General features: G+C 33.7%; 1 protein-coding gene across 5 annotated transcripts in view; it reads right to left on the reverse strand.

The window, feature by feature from the left end:
- GFRA1 (GDNF family receptor alpha 1) overlaps positions 1-25,058 on the reverse strand; it is a 315,182-nt gene that overhangs the window by 230,017 nt on the left and 60,107 nt on the right. The window lies entirely within an intron of this gene.

Below are 25,058 nucleotides of genomic sequence, written 5' to 3' on the forward strand. Positions count from 1 at the left end.
TCCCTTAAGTTCTGTAAGCATGTGCAACTAACCCTCTAGTTCCCATGCTACCATTTTGTAAATATTTAAATTTACTCTCTCCTTATTCTTCTCCACTTATCTTTCAATGGACTCTCCCTACTTCCAGGGAAATTTATTTGATCTCATCCAATGACATAATTTTGAAAAATATGATATAAATGTAGGCCTTCTCCCCATCTAATTTTGCCTTCAAACATTAAGCCCTGAGTTCAAAGAAAAGAATGTGCAACAGGAATCAAAACATCAGGGTTTCAATTCAAACTCTCCTATTTAATGCCTATGTAATCTTGGCCAAGTTACTTAAAAACTCTATGGATTCAAGTTTCCTTATCTGTAAAATTGAGGTGCTGGCTAAATATTCTAGACTATGAGTAACTTGGAGTCTGTGGATTTTAAAAATATGTCAATAACTGAATTTCAAAATAATTGATTTACTTTTCCATCCTATGTATTTTATGTATTTAAAAAGATGCATCTGAGAAGAGGTCCATAGTTACCAAGAAAATTAAAAACAATGAAACTGTTTCTAGATCTATCATCCTATTCAATAAAAACTACTAAAGGATCCCAACACTGGGGGAGGAAAATGATCTTCATATAAGTTCTCTAACCAAACAGTGGGAGAGGAAAATGATCTTCATGTAAGTTCTCTAACCAAAAATAGTCAAATACTGCATATATGACATCCTGTTTGCACATAGGGACTAAAAGATGCTATTTTCCCTCACTTGTTAAGAATTCCTAATGGACAGACAGGAGGAAGGAGGATTGGTTATAAGGAACACAGTGATTTAAACTTCTCCATCTCTATCCTTATTCTTTCTTCTCTCCATTTCTTTCTTATTTTTCTCCTCTTCCCTTCAAAGGGGGATTGGCATTCAGTAATGTGTGACCCTGTAGGCCCTCTGAGATTTTAGATTTCTATTACAGAGGAAATAGATATTACCCTAGAAAAATGCATAGCATGTGAGATTTGAAAATTACTTTAGTAGTCATCAAATGTAGCCTGAACTAGATTAAAATATAATTGGGGAAAAATTTAACAAAATAAATGTAAGTGCAATTCAACAGAAATAAATGTTAATGTGTGCGCTTTTTTAAGTGGAGGATGGCTGCAAGGATCCCTTCCTCTTAATCCAATCATCCCATTTTACAGAAAGTATTGAGGTCCAGAGAGACCATAAAACACAATAGGTTGCCAGAGTCAAAGAAATTATCTATTTGGTTTTAATGAAACTATAAGTTTCCCTTGTAAACAAAGCCCAATTTTGACAGTTTGTATTATCTTTTAAAAATATGGAATCACATATTCAAATATGTAAACATCAACCAAATGAAGAAAAGTATTCAACTATCAAAAAGTTCCTTTCACTGGTCACTGAATCTTTTAACTCCTTCTTTCCCCAATTCAAATTCCAGGAAATCCATTATCTCAAAAATATTCTCTCCATTACCATAGATCATAACCTATCAGTCTCTGCCCATTCTAAATGATACTTGCCTATTCCCTCGCAAAATTCATTTTAGAGATTCATCCCACTTTTTCTATTACTTTTCCTAAGGAAACTTCCCTTTCAAATGAGTTTGAAAATATTAGTTGAAAAATAAGATATATTCACAGTCAGTGATATTGGGATTTTATTCCCTCTTTTTTTTTCTCCTGGATACTTTCTCTTTAGCAATTATCTACAAAATAGTGTCACTTATCGATTTTTGATGGTTAAAAAATTGTCCAGTCTGGGAACTGAAAAGATCTATGAATAGAACAATAATTCAAATTAAGCTATATTTTATACTTTTAAAAATTTAAGGAATATCAGCATAAATAAGGTTCCCCATTCTACACATCACTTAATTAATTTACATGTCTCAATTTACATTTTACAGATGAAGAAACTGAAAAGTTCAGTGGGACTATGTGGTTGCTCACAAATAAGTGGCTCTTTTCACTGTGCCACATTATAAACATTCAGACCTTTCCCATATACAATAATATTTTCATTCATTTATTTATCCAATGGGAATTTATAAAGGACATACTATCTATATACACTAGCGTAAGCACTGGAAATACAAAGACAAAAGTTTTAAAAGTCAAATTCAACTACGCTCAGTAAGATGTTACTAGATCTTGACTAACTAGAGAAAGAAAATTGGATATGGATAGTGATCACATTTGGAATGATGCTTCCTTGCACCATGCTTATGTAGATAGCAAAAAAGCAAATCTCTAACTGGTATGTCTCTCACTCTTCCCTTCCCAGATTTTCCTCCCCCAATACACAGATACATCCTTAAGGAAAGACAACACATTCAGAGGTAAGTTCATATTTAGAGCAATTAGAAGATACAGAGAATAGAGGGCTAAGCCAGTAGTTAGGAAGTGTTGATTAAGAAATTTAAGAGCTGCATGGCCCTTGGTATGTAACCCAGGTGTAAGCCTGTTTGCTTCAGTTTCCACATATGTAAAATGGGAATAATAATAATAGCACCAATCTCCTGGGTTTATTGTAAGGATAGATAATTAGAAACCCCTTAGGTATAGAGCCTGGAACATAGTAAACACCAGATAAATGTTAATTAGCATTATTATCATTAATACAAAATGAAATGGAAATTCATTTTAATAGGATGTAGACACTGACAACCTGGACATTAGGAAAGGTTCTGGGTAAAAGAAGGTGGTGGTACTTTAAAATAATCCTCCCTGAATGGAGCTAGGCAATCCAAGAGGCTGTGGGAATCAAGATATTTGGCCTGTATAAAGGCATGAAGGTCACAGGTAGACCACTTGAGCCATAACATATAGAGCATGAAGGTACAAAATGTTGAAATCTGTCTGATAAGATAAAATGGAAATTAGGCTATGAAAAGATCTCTTTATCTAAATTCAAGAAGCCATCCAGATTCAAGACTCAGTAATTAATAAACCGACTTAACAGGAGTTTATCAACCTCAGAAAAGGTCATAGAAATACTTCCATGAAGTGGATATCTTCAACATAAAGAAGATCCAACTCACTTCCAGTTAATCAATGATGGACAGAAATAACTACACCCAGAGAAGGATCACTGGGAAGTGAATGTAAATTGTTAGCACGACTGTCTATCTACCCAGGTTACTTACCCCTTCGGAATCTAATACTTAACGTGCAACAAGAAAATGGTATTTACACACATATATTGTATCTAGGTTATATTGTAACACATGTAAAATGTATGGGATTGCCTGTCATCGGGGGGAGGGAATGGAGGGAAGGGGGATAATTTGGAAAAATGAATACAGGGGATAATATTATTAAAAAATTACTCATGCATATATACTGTCAAAAATTATAAATAAATAAAATTTAAAAAAATAAATAACATTGCCAAAAAAAAAAAAAAAGAAATACTTCCATGTTGTCCTCACTCCTCCAAAAATTAAAAAAAGTCCCTTCCATTGCCCAAAAAAACCCTACTCAGTCTTAATGAATATAAGATTCATACCAGTCTTTTCTGTTCTCATAGGAATCAGGTCTAAGAAACCACTAATTACAAAAATGAACACATAAGCAAACAGTGGTTGTCATTTGAAAGTCCATCCTGCTAATGCAGATGCTTCAAGCCTGGGAAGTAGACCACAACAGACAAATAAGCTCACCCTACTTAACCTTAACACAGTATTCTCCTCCAGTTAAAACCAGCACCCAAAGGTCTGCCCAGCAGCTACCATGAGCTCCCTTAACCTGAGATTCTAATGCACTGAGTTCTCTAGAGATAGATACCATCACACACATTCTATGGTTACTTATCATTAATAATAAATCATGACAATTATATTGGTTGATTCCTAAATGCTGCTGATTAAAAAATTTCCTGAGTAATGTTCATTCAAATAACTAGAGTTTATCCCTATTAAAGATGACTTAAGGACACTCTGGGTGAACCTCTCTCGTTCCTAGGTTACTAAGTAGTACTAATGCTATCCAAAGTGAGACTTCTCCTTTGATTCATCTATTACTTTGCTTTATGCAGTAAGGATGAATTTCAGTCTCCTTACCCATCTAACCTGCAGTGGACTCATTTATTATTTCAGTCCATAGTCCTTACCTACCAGATGTGAATACCCTGATGTGATTACACTATTACAATTAACCCACCCTGTAGTATTATAGATACACCAAACACAGTAAAAAATGTGATGGCATTAGTAAGACTGCAGGAGGTATACTTACTAGTTCTCAAACAATGTAATCACCCTACTCTCTCAATTTGAGTTCTTTTCTGAGGTTAAATTATAGATGAGGGGAGTTTAGTTTCTTGAAAATGCATGCACTTAACTCCCATTTAAGAAGTCTCACCTGGGGAGACAGCTGTCTTATGAATTCTGTGGTTTGTACTACAGAAAGAAAAAATCTCTTTCAAGTTCAAGTACTCTTACAGTAAGATGTTACTAGGTTTTGACTAACTAGGGAAAGAAAATGGGATATGGATAGTGATCACATTTAGAATGATGCTTTTTTTTTTTTACCATACTCATGCAGACAGCAAAAAAGCAAATCTCAAAATGACTTGTCTTTCACTCTCCATCCCAGATTCCTTCTCCCCCCAAGGCACACACACACTTACACAAGTGCACTGGTTCACAAACAAAAGGCAGAAAAAAGTCCAATGTTTAACAAAATATTCATAGAGCAACTTTTTGTTGCCATTACAACGGACTACAAACAAAATGGGTTGGATTATCAATTAAAGAATGGGTAAGTATTTTATGGAATAGATTATCGCACAATACTAACTGGTGAATGTGAAAAATTTGAAGAAATACCAGATAGTTTGTATGAACTGAGATACACACTGAAATTATCAGAACCAAAAGAATAATCTAAATGACTACAATAATATAAATGAAATGTTTTCTTCTAAAAAGAATCTGTATTCTGGATAATGGTACACAGTCATGGTACTATGAGCCAGATAATGAAACATTCCTTGGCAAAGAGGAGGGAAGGTTACAATGTTGTATATTGTATACATAACTGTATGTTGTCAATAATGTTAAATGTTTTGATTCAATTGTTTTTCTTTGTCATAAAGAATTGTCCAGTTTAGAAAATGGAGAATTAAGATAAGACTGAGATAAAACCAAAAAATACAAGTTTATCTGAACTGATCACAAAAAGGCAAGCAGAATCAAGAGAATTAATAATTGTGGGACAATAACAATATATAAAGACAAATAATTCTGTTCTTTATATTTTAGAAATGTGGCCTTTATCAGAAACACTGAGTGTAAAATATTTTCCCTAGCTTTCTGCTTCCTTTATAATCTCATAGTGAGTGTCTCAGCAAGTCATTTTACCTTTCAGTGCCCCAAACATCTAAAAGTGTGTAAACCAGGCAAATCAATTTAATCTTTGACTCAGTTTCCTCATCTATAGGATGGGGATAATCTATAAAATTGGGATAATAATAGCACCACCTGCTTTCCAAGATTATTGTAAGGATCAATTAAGATAATAAATGTAAAGTGCTTAGCACAGTACTTGGCACAGATTAGGCATATATGTTTACTATTATTAATTTTGGAGTGCTATAAAACATGAATAATTAATGTTAAAGAGAACATTGTAAAAATATATCTTCCACATGACTAGTGTGTAATAGAAATAGGACCCAGATCTCCTGGATGTCAAGGGCAGCTCTCTATTGCCTTTGCATAAAGTCATGTTTTTACAATAATTCTGTTCTCTAGGTAACAAAACTCAGGCTTGCAAATATCTTGCCCAGAGTCTCATTGCTAGTAATTATGAAAAATGGGATTTGAATCCAAGTCATCTGACTCCAAAGTCCAATTCCACATATATCTGGTCACAAGAGATGCAAATAGATTTTGGAAAAAAGTTCATCAAACAAATACAACAACAATATTGATATTACTATTTCACAACTATTTTGTGACAAAAATTCAAACTAACTTCCTTCGTACTATCTCATTCATAATTAATAAGTTCAAGACAACTGCTTATTATCTTCTATCTAAAAGAACAGAGGTCAAATGACTTGCTGAGATTCACACTGGAAATTGTAGAATATTAGAATTTTCAGAATTTAAAGATCTTCTAGGTCATTATGGAAATAATGAAATTGAGACCTAGGAAAATCACTTGCCTATAGCACATAGCTAGGTTGCTAAAATTAGAAAGACTTTACTCCCTGTGGTACCGGGAACCTGCATAAAAAGCAATATTATGAATTGTGCAAAGTATGTATCTGGCCCTCTCTTCTCTGAAGCTCCTTTCCCTTGAGTGGCTGGGTGTCTCACCATACCCACTCAGTTGGTCAATAAACACGGTGCAATACTATGGTGCAAGCATTGTGCTAAGCACTGGAGATATTACAAAAAGGGCAAAAGACAGTCCCTACTTTTAAGGAGCTCACAGATTAATAAACACTCATTCTACCAGGGCACGTGCTACAATTCTTTCCCATTATTCTCCCCGATCTATGTTCATCTGTCCTATGTCTTATTTCCTCAGCACCCCCACCCCAACCCCTGCTCTGTGCCATGAAAGCTAACCAAAAAATTTATCTATGCTGATGACATCTCCCCTTTCCAATTAGCTTTCCCATAAAACTCCTAAGTACAGCAGAAATAGATTAAAAAAAATAGTTGGAGAATGCTTAACAAAAATAAATAAAAATACAATACAACATAGACTGTGTTAGTATATGGTTTTCTAAGTCAATATGCTAACTATACAGATCTTTTTTTAAATTTGATACTACTGAGTATACACTTTGACAAGCAGCCTTCTGAAGAAAATGTCTCAACCCAATGGTAAGACTGCAGGCTTAAGCAATTCAGGAACTATTATAGGCCAATGCGGAAATACTTAAGAGATACATAAAGCTTTGAAACATGCCCATAAAACATACTATATACACAGTCTTTTGTTTCTAGGGCTAGTGCTTCATAGCTCTTGCTACTGAATTCTGATTTCTGGGGATAATTTATGCAGATCCTATTCACCTTCTAGCACTACTTTCTGAAAATATAAGGTATGAAAAAAGATTAAAAAACCATTATTTATTTTTATTTGTATTAAAGCCAGCATATGTAAAATTCCCTCAGTTTGAATTTCACTTGTGCTGACGTTCATCACAAAAGAAAAGATTTTTTTAAATCCCCTTTCTGTCCTAGGCTCACTTAGCAAACCCTGCATACATATACATTTTGAATGTGACGTTCAATTTACATGCTTCATATAAAATAACAGCAGTAATAGTTAACATTTGTATAACATCTTGTGGTCTGCCAAAATAGACACATATATGTGTGTATACACACAAATGTAAATGTATATAACGACATATAAATGCATAGCTCTATACATGTGTACATATGTACAAAAAATAAACATATGCAAACATGCATGTATATACTAAACATGTGTGTGTTTATGTATGCATGTATAAAAACTTCATTTCTACCTTCCAGAATTGTTTTATGGATATCAAATAAAATAATGTATAGATAAATAGGAATATCTAGCTGTATACACTACATTTTCCCATCCATTATATCAAAGGAAATAATGTACAGATAAATATATCTATCTATATACATATATATTACACAATATATATTTTTTCTTATCCATCCATGACTTCTTTTGATCCTCTAAACAATGCTATAAGGTAGGAATAATGTTATTATTTCATGTATTTTCAGAAAATTGAGATTTATTGGGGTAAAGTGGCCAGTGTAAAATAAAAGGGGCAGTAGAGAATGGAGAGGAGAGAAAGAGGTGGCTCTAAGAAGCTAAATGGTGTATTAATGGGAAACTAAAAGAAGCACTTTTAAGATGTCAGAGGATCTGGGTTGAGGGTTCCAAATCATTATCTACTACAAACAAATGCTTTCATTTCCTGGGCTCTCAGTTTCCTCATCTGAAAATGGAGGGAGTCAAATTCGCCATTCCCGAAGAGCCCTGCAGCTCTAAGATCCTAGGGCCCTAGGACTGTGTCTCTGGTTGGGAGCCAAAGGGAGTTGGTTGGGCTTGAGCTGGCTTTCAGCAGTGCTGAATCTGGGATATGATTAGTTTTCATTGTCTACAGTGTCAGACAACTTACTCAGTCGTGTAGCCACACAGTCAATATCTGTGACCTTCCCTGCTTCCTGCAGGCACATTCAGACAATTTTGACTGAATAGAGAGAGACATTGTGAGTCTTGGTAATAGTATTAAAAGATCATGAAGGAAAGAGGGCGACTTCTCAATTTTTAGTCTCATGATGTCAGCTGGCCCTGTTCTTTATTTCCAGAAAAATAATGTCTTTTTCTTCTCTTTTCTTTCCTTTGTATTTTTTTTTTGTGGAGGAGAAGGATGCCTGCTTGAACAATTCTATTTTCTTGATCCTAGTCTCCTTTTACCTTCCACCACATCAGAAATGAAGACTAATACTTTCTCTATCATTCTCCTTACTTTTCTGGTCTTGGTGCTCAGTAAATATCTTTTCTTTGCAGAAGGGGAAAAATCATCTGGAAGCACATGTGTTGTTGCCATCAATCTCAGGCAGTATACCCAAAGCTCTCAGCCCCCCACACTGCCTTGGGAAGGCGACACAAAGTGACGTAAGTCAGTAAGTCTATAACATTTTTATGACACCCGTTCAGTAGTATATCTCATTTCCAGCACAGAGGGATAAAGCTCTTAACTACTGAAAGTACATAAAAAAATAGATTTAGGAATAATACTTTTTATGATTGTATTCTGTATACTGTGAAAGTTATGTTCGAATCTGCTGGTACTTTATGGAGCTGATAAAAGAGAACAGTATGGCTTACTAGCTAACAGTGTATTTTATATCCATTTAAAACTGTTTTCTCTTAAATTGAATTACTTTTTGAGTAATTATAATAAGACTAATCCAGGCTTAATGAATTCATGTACAAATACTTTAGACTGCATTATTAAAACCTCCACGATATGAAACTATATTAAACTCACTGCCTCTAGCAACCAGTGATTTTCTCTCTGTTCAGGAGAATGTCATCCATGATTTTCTCTGAATTCTATAAAACCAGATTGCTGAGAAATGGTAAGAGTCTAGGTTAATATCTTAACAAAGGAAAATTTTGACAGGTTATATTGTACTACTATACTGAAACTCATGCACTGAAATATCAATTATCATAAAAAGGATTTATTATGTATCTGTACATGGAAATTTCTGTAGGACTGAGCACTGTAACACAACCCTCCATCTTAAAGCTTTAGTTAAGAATGAAATAAAAATAATTATCAGTCAATTTCTTAAAACAAAATAATTCTCAGTAAGTCATTTCTTAAAGGTCTTTGAGAATTTTAGATTTTATATAGTGTCAGGGGAAAAAGAGCTGGAATAGAAATTAGCATTTTTTTGAGTTTTTGCCATTGGTTCTGTTTTGGTCATTAACTAGTTGGTTCGCCTCAAATAAGTCCCTTTCCCATTTCAAATGTCAGTTTTTTCATTTTTAAAAAAAAGAATTTCTGAGGTCCTTCCAAGTTCTAAGATTTTTTTCTATGTCTCTAAATTTGAAAATTAAACCTATACTATTAAACATTTGATCATATCACAATATAATTTTCACTCAAATTATACTAAATTTTATTTAAAAGAATTTTATTTCTTCCCTATTGCATATATCCTTAAACTCATCTATGCCAAAGACTATTTCACACTTCTCTTAAAGCGTTCTATCAGTGACTAAATATTTTCTTCTAATGTTGATAAATTAAAGAATATGAAAACTTTGTTCCTTTTCCCCACCACTTCCTAAAATATACCTTTTCATTGCATTTCAGAGTTAAAACAACTATACATTCTTTGTAATGATTGTCTAGATCTAAGAGTTTTATCTGATGTTTATCCTCTTCTAAATTCAAAATGGACCATACAAATGCTCAGCAGAGCTCACTTGGCTCTCAGAAGATGATCATTTTCACAAGGTATACTTTTTAAAGAAATACAAAAGAATGTCAATAATGATTTTTCTAATGGTTGAAACAAAGTATCTTTTAGATAGCTCCTTAATGTCTGAGACAATTAAGGCCTAAAATAAAATGCTGATATGTTGCTTCTAGTAACCAACAGTGCTGATCAACTGATTTTTCAATAGAACTGACATTAAAAAATGATCCATGTCATGAGAAAAAACATAACTAGTCATTCTAAGTAGCATCTTGTAATAGTAGTAATAATGTCTTATGGGCAATTAATTATAGCACTTAAGTAATGATTTAGTTGGAAATATACATCAATGGAGGTAGTCTCCACATCTTGAATTCTCTACCCTTTGAAAACATAGGTGTTTCCAAAAATTATCTACCTATAACATTTGTGGTAGACAAAGTGCTTTCATTATAGCATCTCAATGAAACAGGAGCATTCAAAGTATCAAAAACCCTATTTTTCAGCTGAGAAACTGACTGTCAAAGAAGTGAATTTATGTCAAATAAGTGAAAGCCATAGTAACTCTACCCATAAATATCAAAGCAAGGATTAGAGAGGCTAGCTCATCACATCTCAAAAATAAAGAACTTTATACTAGATTAATGGAAAAAAAACTTGTTCTACCTTTGCCATTAATTAGGTGACTCTGGGAAATTCACAACCTCTCTTGACTCCAATTTCCTAACATATAAGGTAATGGTGGATAGGTTGGGGATAATCTCTTGTTACTAAAACTGATAGTGATAATGATAAATGTTAAGTAGAAAAGCATCTCTATTCCAAGCAGAAATATCCAGAGGAAACAGTGTACTGACTTATTTGAAATAATAAGAATGCTGTCTGAATCTCAACTTTACCATTCACTCACTACCCAAAAGAGATAATTATAAAGCACTTAGTAGAGTATAGTAAGTGCTATATAAATGTTACTTATTACTATCATCATTTTCATCACTCATGTGACTATGATCAAATAACTTTTCTCAGCAAAAATGAAGTGATTTAACATCTCCTTCTCCAGGTCATTTTACTGATGAAGAAAGTATGGCAAAACAGAATTAAATGACTTGACCAGGATTACACAACTAGTAAGTGTCTGAAGACATATTTGAACTCAGGAAGATGAATCTTCCTGATTCCAAACCCCGTGTTCTATCCACTGGGATCTACCCACCTATCCAAAGAGTTATCAGAGCAGAAAAAATTAGTGGCTTCACTTAAGGGCTCATTTTCATCAGTGAGAAAAAAGGGGATACGAACAAAAAAATCTCAACTCTCTTCCTACTCTTAAATTCTGCGAAAATAGAAACACGTCAGCAAACTAGAAATGAGATTTTGGTCTAAGCAATAAAGTCAGACACACCTTATTATGTTTCCACATTTGTCTTTTTTTCAAGTATTCCTGTGCTGCTGTTGTGGTTGCTTTGTTTGATTAGGAGAGTTGTTGTAGAAGGATTGTGAGAGTGACTAGGTAAAGTGAGATGGGGAAGCAAAGGCATCTTATTGATCATAATTTTGTAACAATCCCTCTCTTCAACTTTTACTTCCTGCAGGTTTAACATAAAGAGAAATTACAAGAATAAAGGGAAAACACTGTGTTGAAAAAGGAGGCAAGAATGAAATGTTTTCACTTCCAAGGAGTGGAATGTAAAATCAATCTATTTCAGCCAATCAGATAGATGAGGATTTAAAAGGAAATCAGTTCCTGGGCCTTACCACAAATATCATGGGGACTTAAACAAAAATAATAGAAATTGGAAAGAGTGATTTACTTCAATATTTGCCAATATTCTGAATAAGGGAAAAGAGTTTATATCGATTAGGGATATCCATATATAAGGGAAAAGAGTTTATATCGATTAGGATATCTATCTATCTATCTATCTATATATATATATATATACACACACACACACACACTCTACCAATCACCATTCTACAAAATAATGATCTATTAAAGGAATACCAATGACTGGACAATTTTCCAAAGCAGTCTGGGAATGATGTTGGGATGTTGGGAAAGGAAAGGTTAAAGGAAAACAAAATGATTTTCTTTAATTATTTGAAGATCAACTATATGGAAGAAACATTAGATTTATTCTGTGCAGGACTAGAAAGCAAAAAGTAGGGCCAATGGATAGAAGTTTAAAAAAAAGTGATATGTTTCACTCAACCTAATAATTTCCCAATAATTACAGTTATCTATCCAACAGTGAACTAATTCCTGAAACAGTAAGTCATGGCAGAGTGCAAAGAGCACTAGATTTGGAGCACAGCACCAATTATACAGTAGATGTTTTTAATAAGTGGTTAATGACTTATGGATGGAGAGATTTTCTAATAATTATAACTATCTGTTCAATAATAGGCTAATTCCTGAAATAATAAGTCATGGCAGAGTACAAAGAAAGCTAGATTTGGAACACAGCACCTAATCACACAATAGGTGCTTTTTATAAGTGGTTAATGACCTATGACACTTGGATTGTGCCAGAGGGCTTGGTTCAAACTCTGACACTTTCACTGAATACTATTTTTGTGACTCTGGGCAAGTCATTTCAAATCTGATTTCACATATATTGAAATTGTTCCAGATGGAGGTACTAAGTACTTCCTAATAGTATATTGGCTCATTAGTCTTTGGACAAAACTGTATGATACAGACTTCTGCTCTTTAAATTAGTGTTTGTATATTGTGTAAAACTGATTTTTTTGAACATCTGCACCCTTTTCCCTTTACTCTAACATCAATATAGTTTTCTCATCTATAAAATGTAGGAGGATGAACTAAATGGTCTCTAAGTTTTCAGCTCAATATCCATGATTCCATGATTTAGACAATGGACCTGCCCATGTATATGTGATAACATAGGAATGTTGTTTTTTTTTTATTCTGTGGGAGTATACACTAGATGTCCTCCAACTCTCAGAATCTATATATCTGAAAATCTGGGGAAATATTTTTATTCATAGAAAGGAATTCTTACCAGTTGATTTTCTTACTTTATACCTGGGGCACTGATAGGATTTCACCACATGAATGCACATTAAAACTTAGGCATACTCTATAATATAAGAATGTTACTGTTTTTCAAAAGTAGTGAGAAGCAAATAATTAAATGTGAAATATAGATATTTCATAAATCTTTCAAAGCTCCGTTCTTTATTTCTGAAAGCAGTAAATTTTCCAAAGTCACCCACTCACAGATTTAAGTTGTGAATGTGTCACATTTCTCCAGATCAGTCACATTTCATGGCTTTACGTGGTAGGACAGAACATACTGTGCCCAACTGCTCTACAATCAAATCATGAATTTCAATAATTAAAAAAAACCACAACAATAGAATTAAAGACACTTTAAAAACAACTTTTGAAGCTATAAATAAAAGGAACACAATGCCTTTTCTTGAAATATTTTATTACTTATACAGAGAAGTCTCTCCTACTTTCCATGCCCCCTCAAGTACTACTCTAATACATCATTCAGGACAAGTTAGTGTGGCCTGAATATTTCAAAACTCTTCAAGAATAGCTCACCCTCTTCCAAATACAACCGATTTGGTTTGACATATGGCCAAAAAAATCTAAACATACAGTGTCTCATCACCAGAAGTTTGATCATTGGATAATTAATTTTAATAGCTACAGTGATCATGAATTGGGCAAAAAGACAAATTAACCCTAAAATCCTTCTACAATGTTGAAGAGAGAATTGCAGAAAAGCTAGATTGAGCAGAAATACTTCATCTTTTCTGTGTTATGGAGCCCCTTACTAGTCTGATGAAGTCTTTGGACCCTTTCTCAGAATAATGTTTTAGATGAATAAAAGAAATCATATGTAATTTTTTTAAAAACCTAAAAGATTTTAAGAAAAAAAATTCATAGACTACAGGTTAAGAATCCTTGGGGTAGAAGGTGCTAATAGTTCTTAAACAAAGTACAAACACTAATTTAATTACTGGTTTTCTTCATCATGCAATCTTTGGCCAATGATTAGTAGGTTGGTATACTACTAGAATAATGAACAATATCCATATGGACAGCCTTCTTATACATAAAACTAGAAGATACAAAGAAGTTGCATCTAAATGTGGGTGGCAGGTTCTGTGGACCTCCTCCAAGAGGTAACTAAAGGAAATAATTGAATTGCCTTCAATGTGGGACCAAGAAAGCAAGAAAAAATCAATTCATGGGGCATTTGGTCATATCACCTTGCAGTGCATAAACAAAGAGACCACCATGAAGCTAACTACAACTTGTGTTCCAATTCTACAGATGGCTAACATCTGTTACAAGGATGAGAGACAATTCCTTGACAAGGTCCTCCAAATTTGATCAACACATGCAACTCTGTCATGAAAAGGAAGGCAAGAAACTGTATCAGCAAATGTGATTTGGGAATCAAGAAATGAAAGAGGTTAAAGACATTGCACTGCACTCAGTCACGTCTCTAGTTCCAAAGCAAGTCAACTTTTTCTCAAGAAATCTCAGAATGTAATGGATTTGCTAAGTACTGCACAGCATTATAAACAAATGAAACCTAATGAAGAATAAAGCTGTAGCATATATAAAACAACAAAGCAACTGGTTTCAGATGCAGCAATCATTTCTCAATCCTGCTGTCTTTTCATGGAATCGGATCACTGACTAGTGAGAGCAAAAGTCAAAGTCAACAGATTGTTTAAATAGGCCAGGCTGGAGTTGCCTCAATTGCACAGTGCATCTTCTCATTTTTATTCTTTCTTCTAGTTTGGTATTGATTTTGATCTTTGCTCTAGCAAGCTGGTGGTCTGACAGCACACAGATGGCTGATTCTGAAATGACTCCCACACTGGTAACCAGCCATTTTCTGTCCGTTAAAAGTATGTGATTTCCTTTTTTTTTTTTTTTTTTTTTTTTTTGGGGGGGGGGGGAATGTTACTAAGCGTTTAAGTTCCTCTCAAAAGCTATAAATAGAAAACAACAGTATTATTCAGCATATATAAAAATAAGGTTTCAGGATAGCCTATAAGCTTTCAAGCTCTATGAGCAAGACTCCAACCAGATTACTTACATGTGTCTTCAGTACTGCAAAATGGAAAATGGACAGAAATCATTGGCTAAAACAGATATTATTTTGTGGAAGAGTTAAAGCAACATAAGGTGGTAGCTCTACTGAGGCCTCATGAGCCCACAAATCACTTCAATCAGCATATTTGCTCACTTTACCCAACAGGGGCAGATAAAAGACATATGTAAGGATCCACAGAAGATTTCATTAAGTCTGTCAAAAATAAATGGCAATATATGTGCCAAGTGTTCTGCTAAGCACTGATGAAAGGCTCATAATTTCATGTCCTTTCAACCCTCCAATAACCTCACTTCTCCACTGTCTTCTAGGCCTTTCATCTTTCCCAATCTAGTCTCCCAATCCATCACTCCTGTTCTAATCATGCCTTCATATCTTCCCACTCCCCTTTTCCTAACTTCCTTATTACTGCCAAGACCACCACTATCCTCCTAATCACTCAGGCTCACAACTTAGATGATATCTTTGATTCTTCACATCTTCTCATCTCTCATATCCAATCTCCTGACTATGCCTGTTTATTCTACTTTTGAAACATCTATAAAACACAGGCCCCTTTTGTCCTGTGACACCGCTATTACCCCAGTGCATCCTCTCACCACCTCTCACTTTCCCTATTGCCAATAGCCTAATGGCTATGTCCCTCCCCACTCCAGTTTGTCTTCTGCTCAACTGTCAAAGTTATCTTAAAAAAAAAAAAAAAAAAAAAAAACAGACCTTGTCACACCGCCATTCAATAGAGTGGATCCTCTCGGATCAAATATAAAATCTTTTATATATTAAAAACATATCTTATATCTAACATATATATATAATTCATATATAATGCATATATAATTATACTATATATAATATATGTACAATTACACTATATGTTATATTGTCTATATAATTATACTATATATTGTATATATAATTAAGCTATATAAAGTACTGGATATATAATTATACTACATATTGCACTGCATCTACAATTATACTATACATATTATATTATATCATACTATATATTGTATGTTATATATAATTATGCTACATATAGTATTATATATATATATATATTATATTAAACATATTGTATTATATGTGTAACTATACTATATATGTTGTTTTATATATATAATTCTACTATATATTGTGTTGTGTATATATAATTTTATTACAAATTGTACTGCATATACAATTATGCTATACATATGTTGTATACATATTTATACTATATATTGTATTGTATATATAATTATACTATATACAGTGATGTATATGTAATTATACTATATTGTTTTATTTATAATTATACTACGTTACATATTAAATATGCAGTACAATATGTAGTATAAGCATATACAACATATGTATTGTGTTGGATATATAATTATACTACATATTGTACTGCATAATAGCAAAAGGGCTATCAAGTAGCAACTACTAATTAATATCCCCACTTTCTCTTTAATAGAAAACCTTTTTTTTAGAAATACTCTATATACACACATACGCATACCCACACAAAAATAGGCAATGTAAGTAAAAACAAGCAGAGCAAAACATAACCAACAGAGACTCAGCAATATAAGATTACAACAGATTCTGTTGTTTAAGTATTAGACTCAGTAAAGCAAAACACAGTTTTGGACGTTCTAATAAGTGCCTCAACTGACACAAAGTGAACAAGCAGAACCAGGAGGACACTGTCCACAGTAACTGCAATAATATATGATGATCAACTGTGGAAGGCAACTGTTTTCAGCAATATAATGATCCAAGGCAATTCCAAGGAACTCAAGATGAAAAATAACTGCTTCCAAATAAAGAACTGAAAGCAGCTGAATAAAGATCAAAGCATACTAATTTTCTTTTTTTTTTTTTTTTAGTTTTCTTCCACAAAATGACTAATATGGAAATATTTTACATGGTTGCACATGTATAACCTATATCAAATTACTTATCATTTCAAGGAAGGGAGAGGGGAAGGAACAAGGGAACAGAATTTAAAAGTCAAAACTGTTTTTTTAATGAATGTGAAGAAAGATGCTGTCTGAATCCAGAAAAAGAATTAATAACCTAGAAGTATACATAAAATTATCTAAATATATAATACATACATATGTATCTATATTGTGTGTATGCCTCTTTGTGTCTTAACAGTAGCTATATATATATATAGTAGCTATATATATATATATATATATAGGAAAAAATTTATGTGATAATTTCATTATATATTTAATAGGAATGAAAAGTTATACATAACAGATTTGCAATTTCATATGCAGTCATATTTTTATTATACTATATTTTGGAAATGTTTATTTTATTCCATAAATTAAAATAAAATTAAAATAAGAATATTAAAACTGTTTTTCCATCTAATTGGGGGAAAACTAATATGTTTTTTTTTTATTTGAAATAGTTGCCTTCTATACATTATGTTAAAATTTTATTTAATTAAATAATAGCTTTAACTATAACTACAATTCTATTCAACAGTTCATTGATTATAGAAACCAAGTGAGATACAAAACAAGAAAACAAGCTCAACTAAGGTGTTTGCATTGTCATCAAATTAAAGGCAAAAGATTCTTCCCTCTCACCCTCCCCCCCAGCAAAAAATTAAGGATTTCCCATCAATAAAGATGTTCTCTAAATACTCTTGTTCAGGAGATGACAATGTACTAATTACATCAAGATGTCAGACATAATAACCACTATTTATTAAAACCAAGATCAATACAAAAGAGGTCATTGTTCATACTAGAAATATGAATTAAGACAAAAACCACAAATGGACTAGACTTATTATATGTGGTTACATAAGAAGTCTATTATTTTAAATAGAACAAGACTGACTAACAAAGACAAATAATTTAATAGAGATAGACATGGAAATATGTGTAGATATTTGCAGAGGTACATAATACATACATGCATGTGTACTACAAATGAACACACATATCTATGATATGATTATAGTATATATGTGTATAATATGTATATGTATGTAAAGACCATAAGACCACAGCTTAAAGCTAGGATCTAGTCCAAACTTCTAACCCAAAGATAAAATATAGAAAGGAGAGGTGGCTTGGCAAAGGTCACCCCCATGAGAGGCAGTGTTCCACAATAAATAGAGAGTTGACCTTGGAGTAAAGCAAGTAACAAACATTTATTATGTGATATGCAGTGTGCTTAGTGATGAAGATTTAAAGACAAATATAAAATAAGCCCTGACTTTACCTTTTATCAGGGGAATTAGCATATACATATAAAAAATAAAAATACATAAACAAATAAAATAAAATACATATAAAATAAGAATAAAATAAAAACATATGCAAAACTATAAAGAAGCAATACATAAAAATTAATAAACTTTTTTCTTTGGGGAAGAGATTTGAATCCAAGGAGACCAATCTGTGCAGGTAAGAGCTGATGAGATGGTAAACTAGGGTGATGATTATATGAGAAAAGAGAAATATATGACAAATTTTATGAAGGTAGAAAGGATTGAAAATATTTGGATATTGGATATGGAGGCAAAGTGAAAGAAGAGTAAGGAATTCAGGATGACTGCAAGATTATAACCTAGGTGATTGGAAGGATGGCAGCATCCTCCACAGAAGGGGAGTTTGGAAGAAAGGTACATTTTGGAGGTTGATAAGTTTTGTTTTGAACATGTTGATTATGAGAAGCCTCTGTGAAATGTACAAGAGTCCACCTCCTATTTCATCTAAGTTTTGTGATTAGGGATAAGTAAATAAACTCATTTGTGTATGAAATAACAATTCTATTAAGACTTATTTACAGACACTTCCAAATAGCTTTTGTGGAGGGAATTTCCAAGCTGATAAAGTCACAGATCCCTATCCAAAAAACAAAAACACATACATATTATAATGCAGGTGTATGTAATTATGTTGAAATATATATTAACAGAGATGAAACCGAACAGATCTTCTAGCGTATTTCCAGTGGTTTTGTTTTACTTCCCACAAGAGTTTGGATTTCATCCATGGTATCTGAACTTGACCACCTCAGCAAACAATGGTAAAGTGCAGTATTATTTAAGAAAACCAGCAGGGCTAACCCAAGCAACACTACAGAGGAGCCAGAGATGAATAATGAACTGGACCCAGAAACATGTAGGAGTTTGTCAGAATCACATTTTGGAAAGTGTGCACTATCATTAATGACCCCAAACTATTCCCTATGACCAAGCATATTTCTTTAATGCTAGTATTCTTCAGATGGTGCTATCTGGCTTCAAATTATTAAATTCTATGACTTCAAAAGAATTCTTATTAAAGTAACTGAAAAATTAATTGATATGATTATAGATTTAGAGTAAGACATCCTGGAGAATGAAGTCATCGGCCTTAGAAAGGTTTTCTTACAATAAGGCAAGTAGAGTTGATAAAATTCTAGTCTAACCTTTAAAAAATGGCATTAAAGTGCTACATTTAATATATCATCAAATTGGGGAAACACTGGTCACTAGATTGGAAAAAATATCAAATTATATTCCCAACTTTAAGAAGGTCAATGCCAAAGAAGATTTAAATTACCAAACAAAGGGTGCTCAGTTCACAAACTAACAAGGTGGTGTTTAAAAAGTTTTGCAAATTAGGCTTCAGCACTATGTGAATAGAGAATTACCAGAATAAGTTAGTTTTTAAAGAGGCAAAGAAACTAGAGACCAAATTGCTAGTTTTTGCTAAGATTATGGAGAAAATATGAGGGTTCCAAAAAACAAACAAAAAAAAGTTATATATAAAAAATAAAACTTTCTCTTTGGGTAAGAGATCTGAATCCAAGGAGAGCAATCTGTGCAGGTAAGAGCTGATAAGATGGTGAAGTAGGATGGTGATTATGTGAGAAAAGAGAGAGATGTGAGAAATACTAAAGCCTTTGTGTGGATTACAACAAATGTGGAAAGTCTTCAAAGAGACAGGTTACCAGATGATCTTACTTTGTCTCCTGAGGAGCCTGTGTCTTGGCCAAAAAATAAGTTATTCTCAAATATGAAACAATTGACTAGTTTAAGATTGGAAAAGGAGTGTGACAAGGCTATGTAGAGTCACTTTATTTAAATGATATGCAGAATACATCATGTGAAATAGTAGATTCACTAAATCAAAAGCTAGAACTAAGGTTGCCAGGAGGGGAAAAACAAAACAAACAAAAAAAAATCCCCAACAATCTCAGATTTGCAAACAATACCGCTCTAATGGTAGAAAGTGGAAAAAAAATAAGAAGCTTCTTTATGTAGATGAAAGACAAGAGTATAAGAGCTGGCTTGAAGCTTAACATCCAAAAAATGAAAATCTTGCCAACTGGTCCTAACACTTCCTGGCAGACAGAGGGGGAAGAAATGAAATCACTATCAGATTCTGGGGCTCAAAGATCTGATGGTGACTGCAGCCATGAAATTAAAAGATGCTTGACTCCTTGAAAAGAAAGCTGTGATAAATATGGAGCATCTACCTTCCGACAAAGGTCCATAAAATCAAAGCTATGCTGTTTTCCAGTAGCGATGTATGGCTGGAAGAGTTGGACTAGAAGGAAAGCTGAGGACTTTAAAATTGTGGTGCTGAAGAAGACTTCTGAGAGTCCTTTGGACAGCAAGGAGAGCCAATCAGTCAATACTGAAGGAAATTAATTGAAGCCGTTCATCAGAAAGTCAAATACTGAAGCTGAAGTTTAAATACTTTGGCCATACAAGAAGTAGATAATATTAATTAGAAGAGACCTTGATGCTGGAAAAGGCTAAAGGCAAAAGGAGAAGGAGATAGCCAAGGATGAGATGGAGAGTGTCATGAGCTTGGACATACTTTGGGAGACAGTGGAGAAAGGAAGGCTTGATATGCTATGGCCCCCTGGGGTCGTGGAGAATCAGACACAACTGGATGGCTGTAAAACAGCAACAACTGAAAAAGCAGTGGAAATATTCATAGAAAAACACAAAAGATTTCAACATGCTATAAATTATGGTACTTCTATGAAAAGTATTAGTATTAATCAATGACATTATTGAGAATAAATAACAGGAGGGACTGTTCCTAGAGAAAGAATGAGACAAGAGCTGGCCAAGGGACATAACCAAGACAACAAAAGACCCAGAAAGCTGGTCTCGAGCATGGTGGTTGGATCCCCTGTGGAGGACTTGTGGAAAGACCCAAACAAGAATTACATGGAGGCTGTTTAATCTATCGTGGTGTAGGAGGTACCTACATATTTCATTAGAGATAGCAAATGCAAGACATTCTGGACCACATAGCCATACTCACAAAAAAACTCAAATAAGGGCAACAGCTAAAATTTTTAAGCTTCCTGGTCTGACACAATTCTTAGGCTCTTTAAAAATCCATGTGAATTTTATATGAATGAGATCATTTATCTGCCTAACAATCACCAAAGCAAATAAAAACCATCCCAAAAAAAGGATTGTTTGAGAATGTTAAGGAAGTAGATTTCAAGGTTACTACCCTCAATAGTTCTTTCTAATTCCATTGATATATCCTCATCCTCCTGGAGCTCTGAAATAGGGGTCATTGGGGAATCTGGAATCCCAATTCAAGAGTGTTGGTCTCTGTAGGAAGATTAATTAATACAGGGGACTTTGCTTCTAGTCCTGATGCTGTTGCTAGGAGTAACATCAACAAAGTCACTTCCCACCTCTACAATTTCATTTCCTCATCTTTAAAATGATCACTGGACATCTTTAAAAGTGCCTTCTTGCTCTTGACATGACTCAGTTTCTCCTTCTATAACAGAAATAATTCCTACTTTTTGATGTCCAGTTAAAACTTAAAAATACACATGAAATAGCTTAGAAAAGTGCAATGTATCATATTTGTTTAATGAATGATTGTTAATACTTATCAATGGCTGTTTACAAAAAATTATTTCCAGATAGGTTAAAGTTATTATTACCATTATAACAGTCCATTCCGCTGAGCGGCTGGTGAAGACTGCTCATTTTCTGAGTGATCTGCACCAGAAGCTGCCCTATGGCATCTCTCACTCTCTGGCAGCCCTAAGCCAGTCTTTCATTCGACCAGGGCCTCAGGAATGGCCAAAGTAAAAGCAGGGATAATTACTTAGGGAAGTCAGGGGGAACTTTCTAGCAAAGGAATAAATGCTTCAGAGGGAACTCTGAAGCTTCAAACAGTGTGTAAAGGAAGAAGAAAATTTTAAGTGGGGGACAGGTGAGAACATAGAGTTGTACAGAATTACCTGGAGCTGCAAAACTTTTTAAGTGTTTTGTTATATGCATTCTTACATAAAAGAGATGCTAAATTTCAATTAGAAATTATTGAAAAGATGGATATAATTTTTCTCAAATTTTTGCTCAAGGTCTCCCATCCTATGTCCATGAGGAATGGGATTTGGAATGAAATAAGCCCATCTTTTTTATGCTATGATAAGGAACAGGCAGCTGAGGGGTGCAGTGGATAAAGTAGTGGGCTGGAGTTAAGAAGAGGAATCTTTGTGAGTTCAATCTAATCCCAGACACTTACTATGTGATCCTGTGCCAGTCACTTAACTAATTTAAGAGTTCTTCACTTCTCAGCTCAGCTGCTTCATCTATAAAATGAGCCAGAGAAAGAAATGCAAACCTACGCAGTGTTTTTGCCAAAATAACACCAAATGGGATCATGAAGAGTCAGATATGACTGAAGTGACTCAACAACAACTTGTGCTTTCATTTGTATAGGAAACCTCCTTGGGATGAAAACTCCCTCCACCTATACAATAGCACCTTCTTGATAACTTAAATCTTAGATGGCTGCAGTTTGTCAGAGAGTTATACACGCAAATTCATACACACACACATATACATATATGCCTATATATAAATATGTACATATACATATACACACATATAAAATATTAACTAGCATAACTCCTAAATGATAATAAGGGCAAGTTTTATTGTCTCCTTTTAAATCAAATGTTTTTATCCTGGGGAATAGATTTCATGAAAACCATTAATTTAACAAGGAGAAAAAATTATATCTTTCTTTTTAGTAACCTCTAATTGAAATTTATAATCTCTTTCATTTATGAATGCATTTAATAAAACACTATTCTGCAAAGGGGTCCACAGATTTCACCAGACCGCCAAAGGGTCCATGACACAGAAAAAAGGTTAAATGATGGAGAGTCCTCAGAGGCAAAGTTAGTTGATCAAAGTTATATTCTGAGAAGGGCCCAGAGGCAGCACTGGAGCTCAACTCTTCTGACATTGGGTCCCATGTGTTTTCAACCTCACCAGTCAAATTGACAAAAGAGATGAGAAAAAATTCATGAAACAAAACAAACAAGGAAATCAAGCACACATAAAGAATATTCATTCCTTTGAAAATCTGAACAAAAGACATTATTATAAATTGTGAGTCTTGCTCAGCAAAACTTACCCTGAACTAATAAAATAACAATACAACTAAAACATATTAGGTTGTCTTTTTCAAGCCCTTTCAGATACATTAGCTCATTTGGTCCATGTAACAATGCAATCAAGTATCTCCATTCTTGCAGACAGGATAGCTGAGGGATAGGCATGGTAGTCAAGTGGTTCCCCTAAGGTCACAGAGTTAATGAATCAACTTGGTGTTTGAACAATGATGTTCTTTCTACACCACTGTACTGTATTTTGGGTACATATCCTTGGCTAATTTCTAAGTTCTGACAGAAATACTTTTGTTTATTAAATCAATTAAATCTCTCCAAATTATCTTATATTTTTGGATATGTGCATAGTTCCTAGCACACAGAAGGTGTTTAATATTTATTGATTGATATGTATTATCTTACATTATTATTATATAGATATGTATGTATGTATGTATAATTTTTAGATTTGTCTCTCTTATGTATTTATAGTCACATATCCTAAGAATGTAAGGTCTTTGAGGGTAAGAACTATACCTTTTTTAATCTAGCCTGGCACATAGTAAGTGCTTAATAAATGTTTATTGACTGATTCATATGTATATTATAAATACAAATACATATATACATATATATTTCTATCATTTATTCATATTCATGTCTACTTATAGAATGTAAACTCCTTGAGGACAGGAAGTATATTTTTTATCTTTATATTTCTAATCTAGCATATAATAGGTCCTTAATGTTTATTGATTGATAAGTATATTATACACACATTTATCTAGTTCCATCACTTTAATATTTATGTCTCCTTAGAATGTAAGCTCCTTGAGGGCAGAAACTGTATCTTTTTTTAAATCTTAATATTTCTATTCTAGCATATGTTAGGTACTTAATCAATATTTGTTGATGGATTGATTGATTGGCTCATATACCTTTTTAAGATCTGTGGATTTCCTCAGCATGGGCACTGCCTCCACTGACAGAAATCATACCCCTTCCACATCTTAGAGAAGGTCTTCAGGGAATTGTGGCAATAAACAAACAAACAGAAACCACCTGTTGGCCAAACTCCAAGCAAGGAAGGAGCTTCTGTAAACTAAGCTAATTTGGTCCTGGAAGAACAAGGAGTCCACTGGCAGCCTGACCGTGGAGCCTTTCCAGTTTGGCGTGACCTCCGTCCAGAAGCAGGGAAGTTCCTGGGACGTCCTTACAATGCAAAGTCACTCTCCATGCCGTAAATAAACCACTCAAATAGTCTGTGTCATTTAAATGTCTCCTATCTGCTTTGTTTAGTGGAGGATTATTTTATTTAGGGTTTTAAATGGTAATTACTTTAGAAAGACACTCAGCAGTTATAAAATGGTACTGTTTTGTACCTCCAGTAATACAAAAGGTTTCTTGTTTTCCCCACACTGCTGAGTGACTTCTGGGCTCTAAACGGGGGCTTCTCAGCATGCATTTTCTCAGACAGCACATGCACAGCCTTTTCAAAATGGTCCACAGGCCCTGTGAAGCACACACATTCGCCAGATAAGGCAGGCCCCAGAAAACCTTCTTTGAACTACTTAATTTAAGACAAATGATCAAAAG

Source organism: Sminthopsis crassicaudata, chromosome 2, assembly GCF_048593235.1.
Source record: "Sminthopsis crassicaudata isolate SCR6 chromosome 2, ASM4859323v1, whole genome shotgun sequence".
Lineage (NCBI taxonomy): Eukaryota > Metazoa > Chordata > Mammalia > Dasyuromorphia > Dasyuridae > Sminthopsis > Sminthopsis crassicaudata.